Source organism: Pezoporus flaviventris, unplaced genomic scaffold (genome assembly GCF_033815535.1).
Source record: "Pezoporus flaviventris isolate CSIRO_AGI_PZ_B2104156 unplaced genomic scaffold, CSIRO_AGI_Pfla_v1 ptg000029l, whole genome shotgun sequence".
In the NCBI taxonomy this organism is placed as follows: domain Eukaryota; kingdom Metazoa; phylum Chordata; class Aves; order Psittaciformes; family Psittacidae; genus Pezoporus; species Pezoporus flaviventris.
Window position 1 is genome coordinate 7350353 of NW_026892577.1, and position 18115 is coordinate 7368467.

The 18115-nt window shown below is 45.6% G+C and overlaps 1 long non-coding RNA gene across 1 annotated transcript; it reads right to left on the reverse strand.

The window, feature by feature from the left end:
* Positions 1-12750: 12750 nt before the first annotated feature.
* On the reverse strand, positions 12751-17688 carry LOC133272428 (uncharacterized). The gene is made up of 2 exons (XR_009744414.1): positions 17612-17688; positions 12751-13125 (listed from the first exon to the last, which is right to left on the reverse strand). It is a non-coding gene; the product is annotated as an uncharacterized LOC133272428 (long non-coding RNA).
* Positions 17689-18115: the final 427 nt, after the last annotated feature.

The following is an 18115-nucleotide window of genomic DNA, read 5'->3' on the forward strand; positions in this document are numbered from 1 at the left end:
GGAGCACAGAGCTGGTCACCCACCCAGCTGGGGAGAGGCATGGGCATGAACATCATGTGGGGCCCTACAATGTGGGGGGAGCCCAAACAGAAAGGATCCTGATCCTCTCTGCCACCTCCTGCAGCCTCAGTGCCCAGCCATATGTTCCAGCTGAACCAGCTTGCTAGCCTTGCAAAACACACAGATCAGACAAATGTGAAATAAAACCCACCAAAACTTATAAAATAAAAGGGATGAGCAGATATTTTGTAGCATAACAAATTTAACCAGCTCATCCAAAGCACATTCAAAGAGCACCAGCGCTGTTGTACATGGTTGGAGAAGGTGACAAGGACCAGGACTGGGGGGGGGGGGGGGGGGGGGGGGAGGATTTTCTCTCAGGTGATGAGTAGCTGCTAAAATGCCTTTCACCATGGCACTGGAATGGGTGGCCCAAGGAAGTTGTGAATGCTCCATCACTGTCACTGTGTTCAAGGCCAGGCTGGACAGAGCCTTGGGTGAGATGGTTTAGTGTGAGGTGTCCCTGCCTATGGCAGCGGGGTTGGAACTGGATGATCTTAAGGTCCTTTCCAACCTAAACTACTCTATGATTCTGTTCTATGATTCTATGGCAAGAGCAACACCTTTATGCTCTATTGAGGGAACAACCACTTGAAGCTGCAGATATCCAAGCTGAAGTAAGACTGGCAGTGCCTGCCCTTTCCCTGGTTCCCTCTTTCAGCCTTCCCATGTCCATGGCCGTGGGGCTGCACCAGAACTAGTGCTGGCATGGAGAGAACAGTTTTACACTGGATCCAAGTGCCTGCGTGCCCATGTGGTTATGGCAGGACTTTAACAACGACAAGGAAGAAAGATTTGCATCTTGCTGAGAAACATTTTATGATGTGTGTGATGTTTTGTCAAGCCTCTTTCCAGAGCTACATCCATGGACTTGTCAATTGAGAAACAAACAATCATCACAATCATCTTCTGCTTTTCAACTGAAGAAGTATGACCTGCTCTGTGAAACACCCCTAACTGAGGAAAGCCCCAACTGCAAATACTTTCCCCATAGGTGTACTTTGGAACAGAACTGGATCGGAAAAGCCTATGAAAAACAATAACGCAAAACAACCAGGCTGGTGATGCCTGCATAGGCAGCAGCCCAGCTTCAATAGCCAAGGTCATGCATGACAGCAACCTCCCAGCTAGATAAGGCTGGAAGGGGAGATTTTAACAACCTGCCTAAAGAACAGCCCAGCATGGCCAGCCCAAACTGGGTGAGAAGAGCAACATTCAGTAGAGTGGGTGAAACAGAAGGGCAACAGGACCATGCTCTGCTATATAAGTGGCCATATGTTCTATTTAAACATAGTTATTCTGATCTCAGCCATCCTTACTACCACTAGCAAGGAAACAGGTTACATTATTATGTGTGCCTTGTATAAAAAAAGAACTACTACTACTGCTGAAAATATCTCTACCTCTGTGACAATTTAATCAAGGCTTCCTGGTTCTCCTCCACACTCCTGAGCCCTATGGGATTAGGCCACCTTTAGGGCAGCCAGCGTAACATGCCAATCACAATCATTTCTAGTTGCCTGCTTTGGAGCCAGTGTACTCAAAAGCCAGCTCAGCCTACTCTGAGTCCATCCATCCAACACCCTCCCTGCTAAGCCAACACCATCTCTCCTAATGGCAGAGAAAAGGGAGTGGTGAAAAGCATGGAGAAAGAGGATCTTTGTGCCCTGCCAATAGTGGAGATTGAAAGCACCAGTGAAAGGGAAGGTTGATGGTTTGGTATGCGTTCACAGCAGAGATGGAAAGGATGTCAATACAGAAAAGTGTGCCCTGCAGCTCTCATAGCACCAGTGCTGTAACATGCATGCGTTTCTGGGCCACCTAATAATAGCAGAACATTGATAAACAGAGGGCTGGGACTAGGCTGGACAGTGAGAGGGGAAAGTGATGACCACAGAGGAAAAGCTGATGGGGGAGGAAGCAGGAACTGATTAATAGGAGAAAATTAGAAGCATGTTGTTAGCTCCACTATCAGTTAGCTCCACCTGCAAATGAAGAACATAAGTGGGCAGCCTTGTGGCAAGGAGGCATGGGGTGTTCATCACCATGGAGGTGATAAGGTGATGTCTCAGGGGAGGGACTGCAGTTTGATGGGAAGCAATAGCTTTTGGTTTTGCATTGCTCAGTTTAAACCAAACCAGCCCCATGCACCCATCAAGCTGCTGGGCTGCAATGCAGACCAACCTGGCGCTCTGTGGTCCAGCCCCCAGCAGGGAGAGAGAAAACAGCTTTGTCACTGCCTCATGCCATCCTCTGTCCCCCATCCTACACCACGGCCAGGGCCAGGCTGTTATTCAAGTGCTAATTTAACAAGATGCTCCAACTTCGGCAGGATCTGGTCCTTCAGAGGTCCATAGGGTAAGACCATGACACAACGCAGCACATTGCAGTGAAAGAGAAAATTCAGTGACGGGGAATCCTTCCTCCCCTCCCTGGCCCCAACCAGGAGAAGCAGCATGACCTCTCTGCATACTCACAGAGCTTCTTCTCAGGAAGTAAATTGCTAGTAAATATACCAACACGTGTAAAGGCTCAGTTATTTTTTTCCAACCTTTTCAAGGACTTGGCAGCCATGAAGATGGATGGGAGGGTCTAGTTTTGGTAAGAAATTAGTGACATAGAATCACAGAATGGTTTGGATTGGAAAGGACCTTAAGATCACCCAGTTTCAACCCCCTGCCATGAGCAGGTACACCTCACACTAAACCATGTCACCCAAGGCTCTGTCCAACCTGGCGTTGAACGCTGCCAGGGATGAAGCATTCACACCTTCTTTGGGCAACCCATTCCAGTGCCTCAGCACCCTCACAATAAAGAATTTCTTCCTTATATACAATCTAAACTTCCCCTGTTTAAGTTTTAACCCATTACCCCTTGTCCTATCACTACAGTCCCTAATGAAGAATCCTTCCCCAGCATCCTTACAGGCCCCCTTCAGATACTGGAAGTGAGGTGGTGACATCTCACAATTCTTGTTTATGTGTCAGGCTTTAAGGAACCAGTGCTCCATTGGCAGGACCTGAGCAAGGCAGGACTTAACCACTGCAGGGAAGAGCGGGTTGGAAGAAAATCCCTTGTGGATTCCCAAAACAGCTATGTGCTGATCTGGTCCCAAGGTGACTAATAACAATCTGGGCTGATCTGACCCTGTGGCTTTACAGGGAAGTTAAATACTTCTCATAATCCTTTTCCATTCCGCAGCACACAGAGGCTCCCTCCCTTTGCTGGGTTCCAGGGAAGTACAGAGGAAGCTCAACCAAAATAACAATTTACTTCAGTGCTGTAAATGTCACAGCGATGCTCATGGGAGGGAAGCGGGGAATTTCATTTGATGTGTGCTAAAGTGTCCTAACTGGACTGTGTTCAGATGTGGCATCTCAAGCCCCACAATAGGGGACCAAAAGCAAAGAACAAAAAACACACATTGAAACCAGTCTCTGTCAAAACACAGTGTGAGTGGGGCCACAGTGCACCTCACTCTTGTTCAGCTTTGCTAACTATCCTTCCTTGGTCAGTTGGTTACTTGGTTGTAAAACACTATTTCCCTGGTCTTTGGTTGAACCCACTTCACCTGCTCTCCAGGCTTCATGGAAGCATTATCAGCCTTCAAAACCTCCTGCATTCCTCTTTCATGCTCCTATTCCTGCATCACATCATCCTCCACCAGCACGGAGGTGTCAGTTAGAGGATGATCCCAGGGCACTCATGCAATGCCATCAAAAAGCCACCATGTAGCCTGCTCACGCCACTTCCTCACCACTTGTTCCTATGATTCCCATTTTGTTGGAAAGGAGAGGCAGGAAAACAAATGTGACCTGTGCTTCTCCAGGGCATAGTCGCAGCAGCTCTTTCAGTCAAGTTAGTAAAAGGAACTGGCAGAAAGGAGCCTGTTATTCCAGTTCTGCGGGCCACCTGATGACAGGAGCAATTGATCCCGAATGCAAATAAAGATGTTACGAAATGAGTCAGTTGTCCTTAGAAGAAGCCTGCAAGCAGAAAACTGCATTTTCCCTTTCCTTAGTAACAAGTTTGGAAGCAGAAATAAAGTTGTCAGCTGAATCATCTGGAGGTGCTGAGTCTGCAGGTTCCTCGAAACAGCACTGAAGGATGAGAAAAGGGATGCAACCAGTTTGGCCCTTTCTTCCTCCGCTTTTCTAAGCATCCTCACTTGCATTGTGAGCAGAGGTACAGAAAACATAACAGAGGGAATTCCAGAAGCTCGGAAATGCTGCATTTTTCCTCTCAAGTTCTGAATTTTCCAACACGAGTCTTTTCAAGTGGGATGAAGAAAAATTGTCTATTTTTTCCTTCAGAAACAAACAAACAAAGAAGCCACCCACAAAGCATAACACCACATGCAATCCGAGCTGTGATTTCAAAGAGAGTGCTTCATGTAAACCTAATGCCTACTTTTGTGGAAATGCTGCTGAGAAAACCACCAAGTCACAAATAACTCAGTTATAACGTTTTCAGTCCTGAAGTTCTCAGGATTCATACTGCTTTGGGGCATTTGCATTCTCCCCCTCCCTCCCTTCCTACTTCACTACAGCAAATCTTTCACAGAGAAGTGGTTAAATGTAAGTAAAAATCTGCTTTCAACGCTATCATTTTCAAGTACCCGGGATTGAATAAGGAGGGGAGGAGAACTGATCTTGTTTTTTTCTGGCTTTGTCCTGAATCACAAAGGCCAGATGGGTAATTTCAAGCAGCATGATTTTTGTGTCTGAATGGGAAACACACACAACGAATGAGAGCAAAAGCCAGGCCTCCTGCGTAGCAGGTCCCTCCCATGGCAATCAGAATGAAACATGAAAAGCATCTCTGCCCCTGCAGACCCCTCGGAGATGGAAAGCTTCAGAGCACTTGAATGCCTTTTTAAAAGACACTTCATAGCTACATGCACCAAATTTATAAATCTGACTATTCCTAACTATTCTATGATTCTATGATTGGGTCACAGATGATAAAGGATGAACAGTGAAAGGCAAAGCTCCTTTCATTCTGTTAATATAAACATGGTCAATACGTTTCTTCTTGTGCAGAGACTCGTGTGTACTTTGCAAATAAGACAGTGCAATTCTGACTTGGCCTTACCTCTTGCCAAATGACTATAATAAAGAATAAATGTTTCTATGAGTATGTCTTGCTCCACTCTCCAGTATTTCTTCCCATCCCTTTGCTATGACTTACTTAAACAATTATTTCTACACTTATATAATCCCAATGCTAACTGACTCACCTGTACTGATTAAGCCATTATAAAGGGATTATCTCCACTTAATCCTTGTTGTCCCACAGATACAAATTAGAGCAGTGTTTGAAATGCATTCAAGCTAACTCAGACTTCATGTTTAACTTAGTTTCTTTGTTTTCTGAGGTATCTGTGGCCTCCCTTGCCTTAACAGATACCTTCTTATTGCTTCCTTTTCCAAAACTCAGACATTACATCTGCACCTATATAATTCATCTCTTCTTGTACTGTGCCCCTCCGTAGTCCCTTCTCCATCTGTGCCTGCTCTTTTAGCAGCTACCCAGACTCTACCATTCTTTCACTGTGCAGATACATCTGAGCATCTGAAATACATCTGAGCATCTCACTCACTGAACCTCTGCATCTATCCCTTAAGTATACCCAGAAAAGCATCCCTGCTCCATGAGCTGCTGCTCCTCTGGACACCCACTCCAACCATGGCACTGAGAGGAAACAATCAGTCTGCAATGGCAAACTTTTTGCTTGGAGCAATGTCTCTGTTCCCAGTTTTGTAGTTTGACACAATAAGCCTCCAACCTTGGTTTCAGCCTGGGTTACATGATAATAAAGAACAAATAAACCATAATAAATTTCCACATGCTTACTGAGTATATCTGAAAGAGAGGCTGTGAAACAGCATCCCTTGTGATGGCTTGAAACCATCAGATCTTATACTCCAAGACTTCTCTAAGCCTGGAAGGGAAACCACCTCTCCTTGGCATCACCCTGCACTCCACCCACCAACTCTACTTTCCAAATATAATGGGTGGTGCATGAAAATGAAAGGGTTAATTTCTCTCTGTCTCTGCTTAACCTTTCCAGGCTACTCAGTTTCCTTTCAGGCTCCAGCCCATCAGAGGCATGCGAGGTGAAGGATAGAATTACACACTGGGCATGTTTCCTGTACTTAGTGGGTGGATAGAGCACGACTTCCGCACTAATAATGTCAAGGTAATTAGGACATCCTGCAAAACCTGTAACAGGGAAGAAATAACCATTGTTTATTGTCATTTCCATTGCTGAGGTGGTGGGCTCCCCTCACAGCTCTTCTCGCCTTTCACTTTGAGCCCATCTTGACTTCAGCAGACACACAACTGGGTCAGATACAAGAACCCCGGGATTCACAATATGGAGTTGGACTAAAATATGCTTTCTTTTCCAGCCTTATCACTTCTGCCAGCCCTATCTGAGGGCCTGAAGCAGTCACTGAAACAGGCACCTGTGTCCCTCATGTGAGCCTCTGAGCCACTGTGCTGCAGAAGGACACCTCTGGCTCAGCAGTGAGTTGTACTGTCACCCATACCCAACAAGATGGATCAAGAATACATCTCACACATCTCCATCTTCCACTATTCTGTTGGTCTAGGTAAGGCAGGGCTATAGAAAGGCATCTACCCTCTTGAGAAGAGCCCAGTGTGCAACAGCTTCTTATTGGAGTCACTGGCTTCTGCTGGAAAGAAGTGCTTCCTACTGTGACTTTCAAGGGCTATGAAACCCAGCAGTCCCCTCCAAGGCCACAGGGGCCAAAGAGTAGGGTAAGATTTAAGTAATTCTGCTTAGTGTTTCCTACTGGCTCCTTTAAAAAGCTCCTTTCTTTGATGTAGACTTTGGTCGATGCCATTTAGAGGAGTGGAACTCTTTCTGTGCCTTTTGGAAGGCCAGATTGTGAAGAGAAATGGCAACCTTTCCTTCGGGTCAGTGAATGTGACTGGAGAAGAAACAAAAGCAGCCAAGCTTTGGGTAACTGAAACTTCTGTTTAGATCTCTGTTTCACAACACTTTAAGCAGCAGACATCTGACGCTACAGGTTTGCTAGAAACTGCCTCTCCTCTCACTAAAAATAGGCCAAGAATGATATGGTTGCATGTGCACGATGCTGGGAACCAGTTGTATGTGCATGCAGCCCAGGTCCCAAGCCCAGGGCTTTGCATTTGCCAAGTGGGATGGATGGGAAATGAGACAACTGCGAGCAGATTGTGCAAGCTTTTGCTTCTTAGAAGAAAACCAAAGATCCTTTGCTTGTCTTTTCTGGCTGCAGTCATCACAGCATGTGCATGCACACAGATGCCAGCACAACCCGTCCTGTATCACAGGAAGCACCTACGTGGTCAGATACAGACACTCATATGGTAGCTCAGCCTTACTGGAGAGCTGGGGGTTGCTGGGTTCCTGAAGCCATTTAGATGCATTAGCAAGGACCATCTCAGCATCACTTAAGCCTTGGCAAGGGATCATTGACTGTGCAGACATACCCTTGACCAGGGATGCTGGGTACTAATTCATGTGTACAGTGTCCAGTTGAATGGGCCATGATGGAATACAGATAACAACCTGTTAAATTATTGTTCTTTCCTTTCATGAGGTTTCCTGGCTGATGTTTGTAAGCACTTCAAGGAAAGCACCATTGATTTCTCCTCAGGTGGAGGATTACAGGATGCCGCGTGTCTCTTGTTTGCTCTGCCAAACACATTTCCGAGAGCCATGGTTGTGCACACATTGCAAGCACAGCCTGCATCAATATCCCGGGGTGAATTGTGATTCTAATTAACAACAGAGCCCTTCTAAAGGTGTCTCTATTAAGCTTGTACATAAGGGCAGCCTGCTAGGAAATTTCCCTTCCCTCTCACGTGGCATAAGCTGTTGCCATCTGCAAAAGATACTGACAATAACACTGAGCCTAAATCACTAAGTGCACTGGTACTGGGCTGGTGGGGAGAGCCACTTGTTGTACTGAAGGGGTTTGTGTGTAATGACATTCTGCACTGGCTTTTCAGAACTGCCAGGTTTTCAAATTGCACTTGTGTTTGTCATCCAGTTCAACCTGGAAATGAGAGCTGCGCGTTTCAGGTGCGCTGGGGAGGCGGGGGAAAAGGCTCTCAGGTACTGAAATAATTAAAGTTGACTCCAAAAGAGTCTGAAAAAATGAGAGTGTGAAAATAAGTAGCAATGTAAGTCAACACCAGATTGGTGGCAATCGGAAGATGATGGTTGTCTGTAACAATGCTTTTCACCTACAAAATAACACCGGTGTCTAGAGGCTGCCCTCCACTCAGAATTTACTAGCATAATTATATTGCTAAGAACACCCGTATAGCTCTGTTTGGACACACTTATTTCAAAATAAGAACATTCACATGGGGTGGAAATACTGGTGTAACATAAAGTATAATTATTCTGGTAAACTTCCCTAAGGAAAAAAACTCAGCTTGTCTGGTTCATTGTATGCACTGATTTCAGAAGCAATCTCTGACCCTCAGACAAAACAAAGAGCACACCTACCCAAAATACAGGTCCCACAGCCTGTGTGCTTATCTGTTTGGTTCTCAGGCTAGAACCAAATAGCTGAGACTTACAGAAAATTCCACCTTTCCACAAAAGTCTGGAAGGAGGAGGTCAGTGGCCGAAGTGACTAAATAACAGCAATGCATTTGGTCTAGTTCACTGTTTCCTCTTCACTGCTACAACGTGGGAATGAAGCTGTGGGATAACTGGGGGTGGGAGAACTGCAATGGTTGGTCTGGGCAGTGCCTTTCCCTCAGAGACTGAGAATTCCATATACAAAGCAGCGTGTGCCTCTCGGTCTTCTGGAGGAGCACAGGCCGGTAGAGGTTAACAACTGACCCTAAGGGAGTGGGCTGAACTGGGGCAGAGCCAGCAGATGGGTCCAGAAGGGTCTGAGAAGATAGACTTCAGCTCTACCCAAACTCTGGAGAATTCCTCTGCTTGCCAGTCTTGCTATGCCACTGAAAAGGTGGGGATGTCATGGGACTGCTCAGCTGCAGGGATTTCCGCCCAGTTTTCTTCTGCAAAGGAAGATCCCAGCCACTGGACTTGGGCACTGTAATCCTGAAGGTCATCTGTGAGCAGCCCATGACCATTCCCTGCCTCAGCGCTTTGCTCAACTCACCCTGCAGTGACACAAGTTTCATGGCTTTCAACCACTTCCTTTGCAATGCTGCCTCATAGATATCCCCATGAGGAATGCCATTTCCTTTGCTAAGCTTTTCATGCTATTTCTAGTCATGCCCAATTAGCTATTCTCCTGTCTGACTTACTCAGCCTTTGAAGACACACAGCTCCTATGAGGCAGGTGCCAGAAAGCACTCTTAGGAGTCCAGCATTAGGACATGAACACTTAATTGCTGTAGGCTTTCAAGTCCCAAGCATGTTGCACCAAATCCTCTAGCAACTATTAATAACAGTGACAGAAATGGTGTCTTTTGCCCTAGAGACTGCAACTTGTTTGTAGCAGAGGGCTGTTGAAATAAAGCAGAGCTGCCATGACCTGGATACAGACCAGAATCAGTTCTGCTCATTGACTGCCTTCAGCTCCCTCCTTGGTCAACTGAGAAGCAGCTGCCCAAGACTCAAAGTTCTTCAAACGTTGATTTAATCTGTTCTCAGACCACAGGAACTTCAAGATCTCAGATAGGTGAAGAAAGGAGCATTCAGAAGGGATGACTGGTGACAAGCAAAGAAACTGAGATGCCTTGCAAGCACTTATTTTTAGAGGCCCTCTCACATTTTGCGTGGTTTTATAGGATCCCAAGTGGAGTACGTTGCCTTACATGATGCTGTCTGATGGAGGAGACCAGCTAGAGCACTCACAAACTACACAGGACTTCTACACTGAGTGTCTGGGACCAGCGCAGATACCCAGTGCTGGAGCTCAACTGCCAGGTGGCATTGCAACTTTCGTCAGACAATCAAAGGCCACACAAAACATGGCTGTATTTTAAAACAACCATTCAACACCCTCAGAACAGAGGTTAGAAGTCTCTACACCGTTACTACAGTTTCCTACAGCTCCACTTGGTGAGCACACCTTAACAGTGCTCTTCTCCTAAAAGCAACCACAGAAGAAATATTTCCCACCTCAGCTAGCAGTCTGCGAACACCGCAGAGCTCAGACTTCACTTACAAGACACTCTCTATGTCAGGAGTGAGGTAACTGCTAATTCCCCTAAATCGTGCCTCCTGGTTCTTCAAAGAAAACAGCAGTCTTACCAAAGGCATATTGCTCATTGTCACTGGGATTTCTCAGACTAAGAGAAGCAGAGCCTTCCCCACCAGGTGGCCCTGTAAGGGACATCCTGTACCAACGTGTTAACAGACCCCGACCCCAGCTCAAAGACACCTGGAGCGATCATGAGCCCCACAGTCACCTTATCCGAAGTATAAATGCTTGCAGGATACAGCAAAAGGAAGAGATTCCCTCTCCGTTTCTTCATGAAAGGCTCATGAAGTCGTGTTTGCACCAAAGAACAGTGTCACCCTAAATCTATCCTTTGACTTGATCCTAACCTAGTCCTCTTCCTCCCAAGACACGAGTATATTCCAGCGCCATCTAGCCAACTTGGCTTAGAAACACACAGCAGCACCTGAAGCACAAAACCAGGGGCAGAAGTTGTCCCTAAAAGCACAAACCTCTCACCACCAACCCAACATCAAAGGATGCACTCCCAGCTCTGGTCCCATCAAACGCCTTGGCTTGGTAAGATTGCTAAACTATGTTGGCCAGTAAGTTCAGCAAAACCTGGGAACTGAGTTTCTTGTGTCTTTGCTACAAAAAGAAGAAAGATAACAAGGGAGCTATTGTGGCTTCAGCTAACTTCTGTTTCGGGCTCTGTAGTTCCCTTGAATGAGAAGCAAGAAGTGAAACTTGAGGTAAGGGTGCAATGTAAATCCCCCAGATAGATTTACTTAGATGAAAACTGGAGTCTCTGTTCAGCTCCCTAATGTGGCCTGACCTACCTCAAAGCTGGACCTTAGGGAGAGGGAAGACTCTGGAAACAAATCCAAGCAGGAAACCCAGGCAGCACTGGGAGGTATGATGGCTGTCACACGCATGGAAGGAGAACCAGTGCTAACACAGACTAGCAGCTTTCACTAAAGAATTTGTTTCCATGATCAGTTTAAGGCAATCCGAGTCTGCTTTCTCCTTGCCATGCACAGTCATCAGCTCTCTTGTTTGGGTACCGGTCATCACAGGGTTAGGTGCAGCGCCAGGAAGGCTGGCTGACCCAGCTGTAAACCAAAATCCTGACAAAGGTTTTCAGGCAGGTAGAAGCTGATCCTTCTCCCCATCCCAAGTGCCAGCACCAAGAAGGGAGGTGGCAGAAAGATGGAGCCAGATATTCAGGGGACGACGGGCTGCCATGCAAACCCAAAGCATAAATCCCAGCACTCTAGAGAAATGTAATTCATCACAGCTAGATAAAGCACATGCTCAGTGTTCCCACTGAGTACATTTACCTCAGCCGTGAACTTTCATGTGAAACACTAGAAGATGACATAAAAGAAACCAGAAACTGAACTGCACTAGCAATGTCACAGAACCACCTGTAAGGTGACGTGCCTGAGTGCTGACCTTTTTTAGTGAGAGCTCATTGTGCATCCGTCACACAGAATAATAAAAACAGATATTTGCTTTATCAGTTGCAATCCAACACACTGTGTGCGTACTGGGGATCCCCAGCACTGATACGATGCAAATAAAAAACTCTGCATGGGTGGAAGAGTTTACTTCTAAAAGATTAGTTGAGCCAACAGTATTTGGGGATTAATTATATATATTATATATACAAATTGATATAGAAATATATATTTACACACACAAAATAAACAAATCAGTACACTGCACAATTCCTTCTGGCCTCATGTGGGTAAAGGCCATTAAAACTTAGTGGCAGAAGTTTCATGACAGCAGATCTTTCCTTTGTGGCAAACACCACAGCGGAGGTCAGCACAGGCAGTTCTGTAAAGCTGGGCTGATGTGAAGTAACAAACATCCCAGTAATGAGTTCCTGAGATTACGGATTTGTGAATGCCTGATTTTAGGCAATGTGGGAGTGGGACCCTTATTCCACTCTCCTGAGTGCATCAAACGATCTCATGAGCCTTCTGTACCCCTGAAAAGAAATATCAGCTTCAAGTTGATCCACCTTGGTTCAGTGGTCACCAGAAACTGGATGCAAGACTGCAGGCAAAGATGCATGTCAAAATAAGACATGCATTTGCTTCTCAGATGAGTAGCTCATCCTCTTTAGAAGGGAAACACAACAGCCTTTTGAGACCATAAAGAAATAACTCTAATCACTTGATTCAGAGGCTTGAGCCTGATGCCCTGTACCTATGGGGTTCCCTGTCCATCAGCATAAGAACCAGTTGAATTCAGAGTGTCCTATAGCAAGTTTCACAACCAAGCAGAGACTGCAGCCATTTACCCCCAAGCTTCTGGCACAGATGCCAGCCAGTGCAAAGGGCAGAGGCAGTTCCTGGCAGTGTGGAAATGCAGCTCCCAACTGCCAAGTCATGGGAGAGTGACCTGAAATGGCCAGCTTGTCCCTAGGGCCACAATTTCCTCACTGCAGCATGTGGACAAGACTGCTTTTGCCAAACCTCTCTCCAGAGAGACAAGGTAACAGTTCAACTTTCACTCCTTGGCTGACTCACCCCATCCAGAAGAGTCATTGGACTGGCAGGAAGCAATGGCGTGGCATTACTCACTTGGGTATAACCCATCACACGTTTCAGAATTCGGCCTTTTGATTTGTAGATGTTTTTTGTCTTAATTTGAAAGGATTTTAGTTCAATTTGGAATCTGTGTGACAGGACCCATCATTTCCAGTTTTTCAGACCTAAATGCTGACAACAAGCCTTGCCCCCTCCCCAGTGTTACATGAGCTTTGATACAGCTGCTTCAACAGGCACAAACAAGGTGACAGCTGAATTGCAGATCTTTCTGCGTCACTCCTGCATCACTTGTGCCCGCATTAACCATGGTAGGGCTGGACTCTTCATCCCAGGGTGTTCTAAGGGAAAACAAGGGTGCATTTCTGAGGGATGTGCTTTAAAAACAACCAAACCAAAACCCCCCAGAAGTTACTGAGCTCAGTGCAAGGATAAGCAAGATGAAATTACCTCCAAAAGAGTGCTTCAAGTCTGAAAAGTAGTGGATCATTTTTGTGTTATAAACCAGGATAATGGGGACACAGATGGGAGGGCTTGTGATAGGGGTCCAAGTTTGTGCCTTTAGATGACAAGAAGTGCTGTACCCCTGATTTTGCCATGAATAAGGAGTCAATCTGGTCAGCAGCACCAAGAGAGCCAGGAAATCTCTCCTTGTCACCCATTTAGTTACCAGTCTCTCCAGATCATCGCTTGAGTTACCAACAGGGCAAATGAAGGAATGATTTGGTGTCATACCAGGAATCAGGCAGAAGGTTATTTAGGAGACACCTATTTACAAGTAGGCTACAACAGACTAAGTCTGTTAGGGCCAATCGAGGTTACTAAGAAGATCACTGTGCTGAAAAGGGCTGATATTTGGGTAGATTCTCTCTATTTAGCAAAGCGAAATACAGAAGAGCTGGCCTGGCAGCAGCCTTTTCTACATAATAACATCACAGTGACAGGAAATGCATGCTGTTTTCCGGCACTGAATTTCTAATTCTGGCATCTTGCTTCCCTCAAACAATTTCTGTCGCGTATGGAGCTGCACTAAAGCATTATTATCTATTGAAAGCCTGCTTTGCAGCTTTCTGTGCTATAGTCGAACACGAGCAGGTTTTTTGGCTTTGTAAAGAGCAGCGTATTATTGCTCCGTCATCGGGAAAAATTGAGAGACTTCTTTTGAGGCAGAGAGGGAGGAAACGTAAGCATAGCTGGCTATGGGCTTGATGGAGATGCTCTGTTCTTGTCAGTAGCTGTGCAGCTCTTATATAATATTTCTGGGCAATGGCCAGCTCAGCCCCACATAACTGTTTTGATTAATGTTTTCTGCAAAGTAGGAGAGGACTTGAATATATCTGATATCTACGGGTAATGGAATAAAACCCAAAGATGATGCAGCTAGAGCTGCAGCCCAAGTACATGGCTTCTGAACACAGCCCTTGAGACAGGGATTATATGAGCAACTCCTCCCTGGCTATGTATGGTGAAAGTACAACTGAATGCTGTCTTGGATAAGAAGAATTCTAAAAAGTACCCAGGGCACACAGGGAGATAATACTTTGCATTAAGCAGTCCCACCTGTACCCAGCAGAGAGGCACAGTCTGCAGAGCAGGAAGGGAATACACATCATACTCACAAGGAGCTTTACAACTCTCCTGGTTAAAAACCAAAACAGAAGTAACTCACACACCTAATCAGTGTTGTTACACTTGTACCACATCCCTCTGCCACCTACAACAGGACACCAGGCTGAGCACCTTGCAGGGAGGCCTGTGATTTGACATGCCAAACAAAGTATTTGGGAATTACTGGATAGCAGGAATCCTGAGCTCAGTGTATACCAGCCACCAGAGACAAAAATACCCCAGGATTACCTAATACCTATAGCATTATTTATGGCATACGTGTTTACCTCAGGGTAAAAGTGAATTACTTCTATTGTGAAACACCTTTCCTACTTCAAATTACCACTGCTTTGGTAAATGCTGAAAAGCCACTGGAGATGCCCCTCTTGATGCTCTGTTAAACCTGCTCTACTGTAGTAGCTGTCACTGTGCCTAAAGGTGGTTGCTCCCTTTGCTTGTCCATTGAGGCAAACTCAGCACATGGTACTGTAACTTTGGGCTTGCTGGGCAGATAACTGTTTTGAATAGCTTGAAGTCTGGCTGAAATAGCCAGTATCAAATATACTATTCCTATGATTTCAGGATACACCTAAAGCAATCAGCTGCCTTCTTGGATGGTCCCCTTCAACTGAACCTTCAACTCAACCCAGTGCATTTGCCATCATTTCAGCTCCCATATCTGAAGCTGTGCTGACATATACATAGGGTGCACTGTCACTGGGGACCCCTCAGTCCCCAAAAGTACCAGCTGACATCAGGAAGGAGAAAGGAAGTGGTGAAAAGTCATTACTCCTGGTGGCACTAAACCTTTAGATTGCATCATGTGAACAAGAACAGCCTCATAAACCCTTTGTGCCTGCCTGGGGATTTGCGATTTCAGTTGTTCATTTATGAGCTGTGGCCAAATTTAGTTTCAACCTATGACATTCCTCTGTCATATTTGTTCCCAGCTATATTCTTGGTTCATCCTAAATTAGCCTATGGCCCAATTGAGGCTGTAACAGACAAGGACTCAATTACAACTTGTGTTGCAATCAGGTCTGGGAACAAATGATTTCCGTTTTGTGGTGCTGATGGGAACTGTGCCCATGAAAACTTGATCCCAGAGAAAGGCAGATGGTCCCATCAACCCCCTTGATGGGAGGAAGGAGCGGTACTGCCAGAGCTGATTTTGCACTGTTGTGGTGGACTATGCTGAGAGCAAATTTCTTTCTCCATCCTTTAACCCAAGCTCACATATACATTTTTGGTGGGTGGCACATCTGGCTCTCAAACTTATTGTTTCTCTGACTGACAGTTGGCAGAGGTTGGTGGGTGATTTTCACGACAAAAAGCCTTTTGTTTGGTGCTCCTTTCCAGCTAGCAGTTGAGAAGCAAAGACACACAGCAATATTCAATGAACAAAGCACAGCTCTCTCCAGGGATATTTTCTTTTTGAGCCTTTTCTGTACTAAAAATAGCTTTTGCACTGAAGTCTACATATTTCTGGAGAATTAATATATATATTTTATATATATATATGTATGTGTGCGTATATATATGTGTGTGTGTGTATATATATGTGTGTGTATATATATAATTGGTGTTACTCCTCCAGAATAAGCATAGCTATTTTACGTTGTAGCCTATCTGCTGGGAAGTCTATTCACTTTGAACAGCCTCCCCAGAATAATCTCAAAAATGAACCAAACAGATTGAACTCGAGCCTCAACCTCAGATTCCCCTAACCAGCCTAAGCTAATTCAGCTCAGGTCTGAATCTTATGAACGTGAACCAAACACACTTCCCATATTGCTCTCAAATAGGGAATGACTGCCTGCATTACATGAATGATCATTTCAGTCTTGCACAGAAATCTGTTCACCCAAGGTCATGGGAATATTCTGGCAGAGGCAAGAATAAAAATCTTGATTTCTTGTCTCCCTATCTGCCCTGTGGGTAGCTGAAACCTAGCAAGTACCCTGAGGAAGGAGATATGCAAGCACCATGCCAAATTGGGAATAGGAAGGGAAGAGATTTTGACATTATGACAGGACAAATATTCTCTTCCTCATGGGAACTGTATCTCTAAGGCCCCTTCCAGCAGATGCTGGAGCTCAAAGAAAAGGCTGATCTTTGTTCTTGTACCTCAGAAGCGCTGGGAGCCCACAGACAACCTGTAAAAGCTGAGCACCGACATTTCCCATCCCTTTGCTGACATCCCAGGAGAGTTCACATCTGACACCAATTACTCCACTTGCTCCAGATGGTTTTCAAATACATATCAGCAAAAATTTAAGGTGTGTTTTTCCTTTTTAGAAACTGCTTTTGTCTGTGCCTTAAAGAAATGCCCATTAATAAATGGCTAAGAGAGTCAGAAGAATGTGCGATTTGCTCCTGCACCTCACTTCCCAAGTCACTTCAAGACTTTAACTGTAAAACAATTCTTCAGCATATTAAAACACATTAAAGCAAAGCTTTATTCCAGGCTTCAGCTGCCCAGCAGTGTCCCTTTGAGTCTCCCAACCCAATAACCCCAGCAGCTAGTACCTTTCTCCCCAGGTTCTCCCATCACCTCTGGCTGGTGGCATCGCACTGACTTCCCATACTTCATCACCCCACTGTGATATAGGCTTGTGCTAAAGAGGAGGCTGCCCTCATGAGAAAGGCTGGATGATGGGCTTCTTACCTTTCCAACCCTGATTCCACACTTCTGTGACAACCCACCCATGAACTGCAGTCCATGAATCCTACTTTGTAGTGGGGTCTTTATGCGGCAGCAGGCTGACTCCACCACCACGGCGGTCTGGAAAACATATATTCTTATCTCCCTCTGAGAAAACCCCAGTGAAATGACCAAGTAGCACCTGGCTGCTGAGAGGAGGAGCTGGCTGGTAAACCTTAATGCTGCCATGCTTGCTCACCCTTTGACAGAGGACTGACAAGCACTGACAGCACATTGGTTTCCTAAGCCTGAATTTGTGAGAGGCTGAGGGTATGCAGTGGGAGGAAACAAGTGTCTGAACATGAGAAAGGCATGTGAACTGTTAGACACCGTGCTGCCATGACTGTCCAGGGCTTGCCTGGATTACCACTGTTGCAGCAGTGCCCGGAAACATTGGCTGTGGGCTGAGTTGCCCCATGCTCCTCGACATGGTGCAGGCAAAGAACGAAGACTGTGCTTGTGCAATGAGCTTAGCAAAGGGTACCCCAACCCACAGCACCACCAAACCCACTCACCTCCAGTCATTGTCAGTACACTGTAAAAATCCATTGGTAAAAGCCTGTTAGGATCTTTGGACAAGACCCAGAGCCCCTCCTACGTGGCATCTGTAAGAAAAAATAGGTTATATTGCATTGGCATCAGAGGGCAAGTCCTCATAATAAAGCCTGGGCCTGCTTAACTTAGCAGGCTTTAATACTGACAAGAGTTCAGGGCTCATCAGTAAAGCTAATTTGTTGAACATTACCCTGCTGTCACTTATCTGGGATAATCTTTCCTGCCGGAGGAGGGTAACGTCAGGCTAACACACTTGGTCTCCCTTTGCGTGAACTAGTTTCATCTTCCAGCCACCGCTCCTGCTCTGTTATAGCATTAAGAACGGCCACAAAGTCAGAAAAACATGTATCAGTGTCCTTTTTCTTTCTACTTCATGACGTGCCAAGGAGACAAAGAAGTCTTATTTCAGTACAAATACTGTAGCCGTGCAGTTTCAGCAGCAGGACCAGAGGGTTGATACCGTG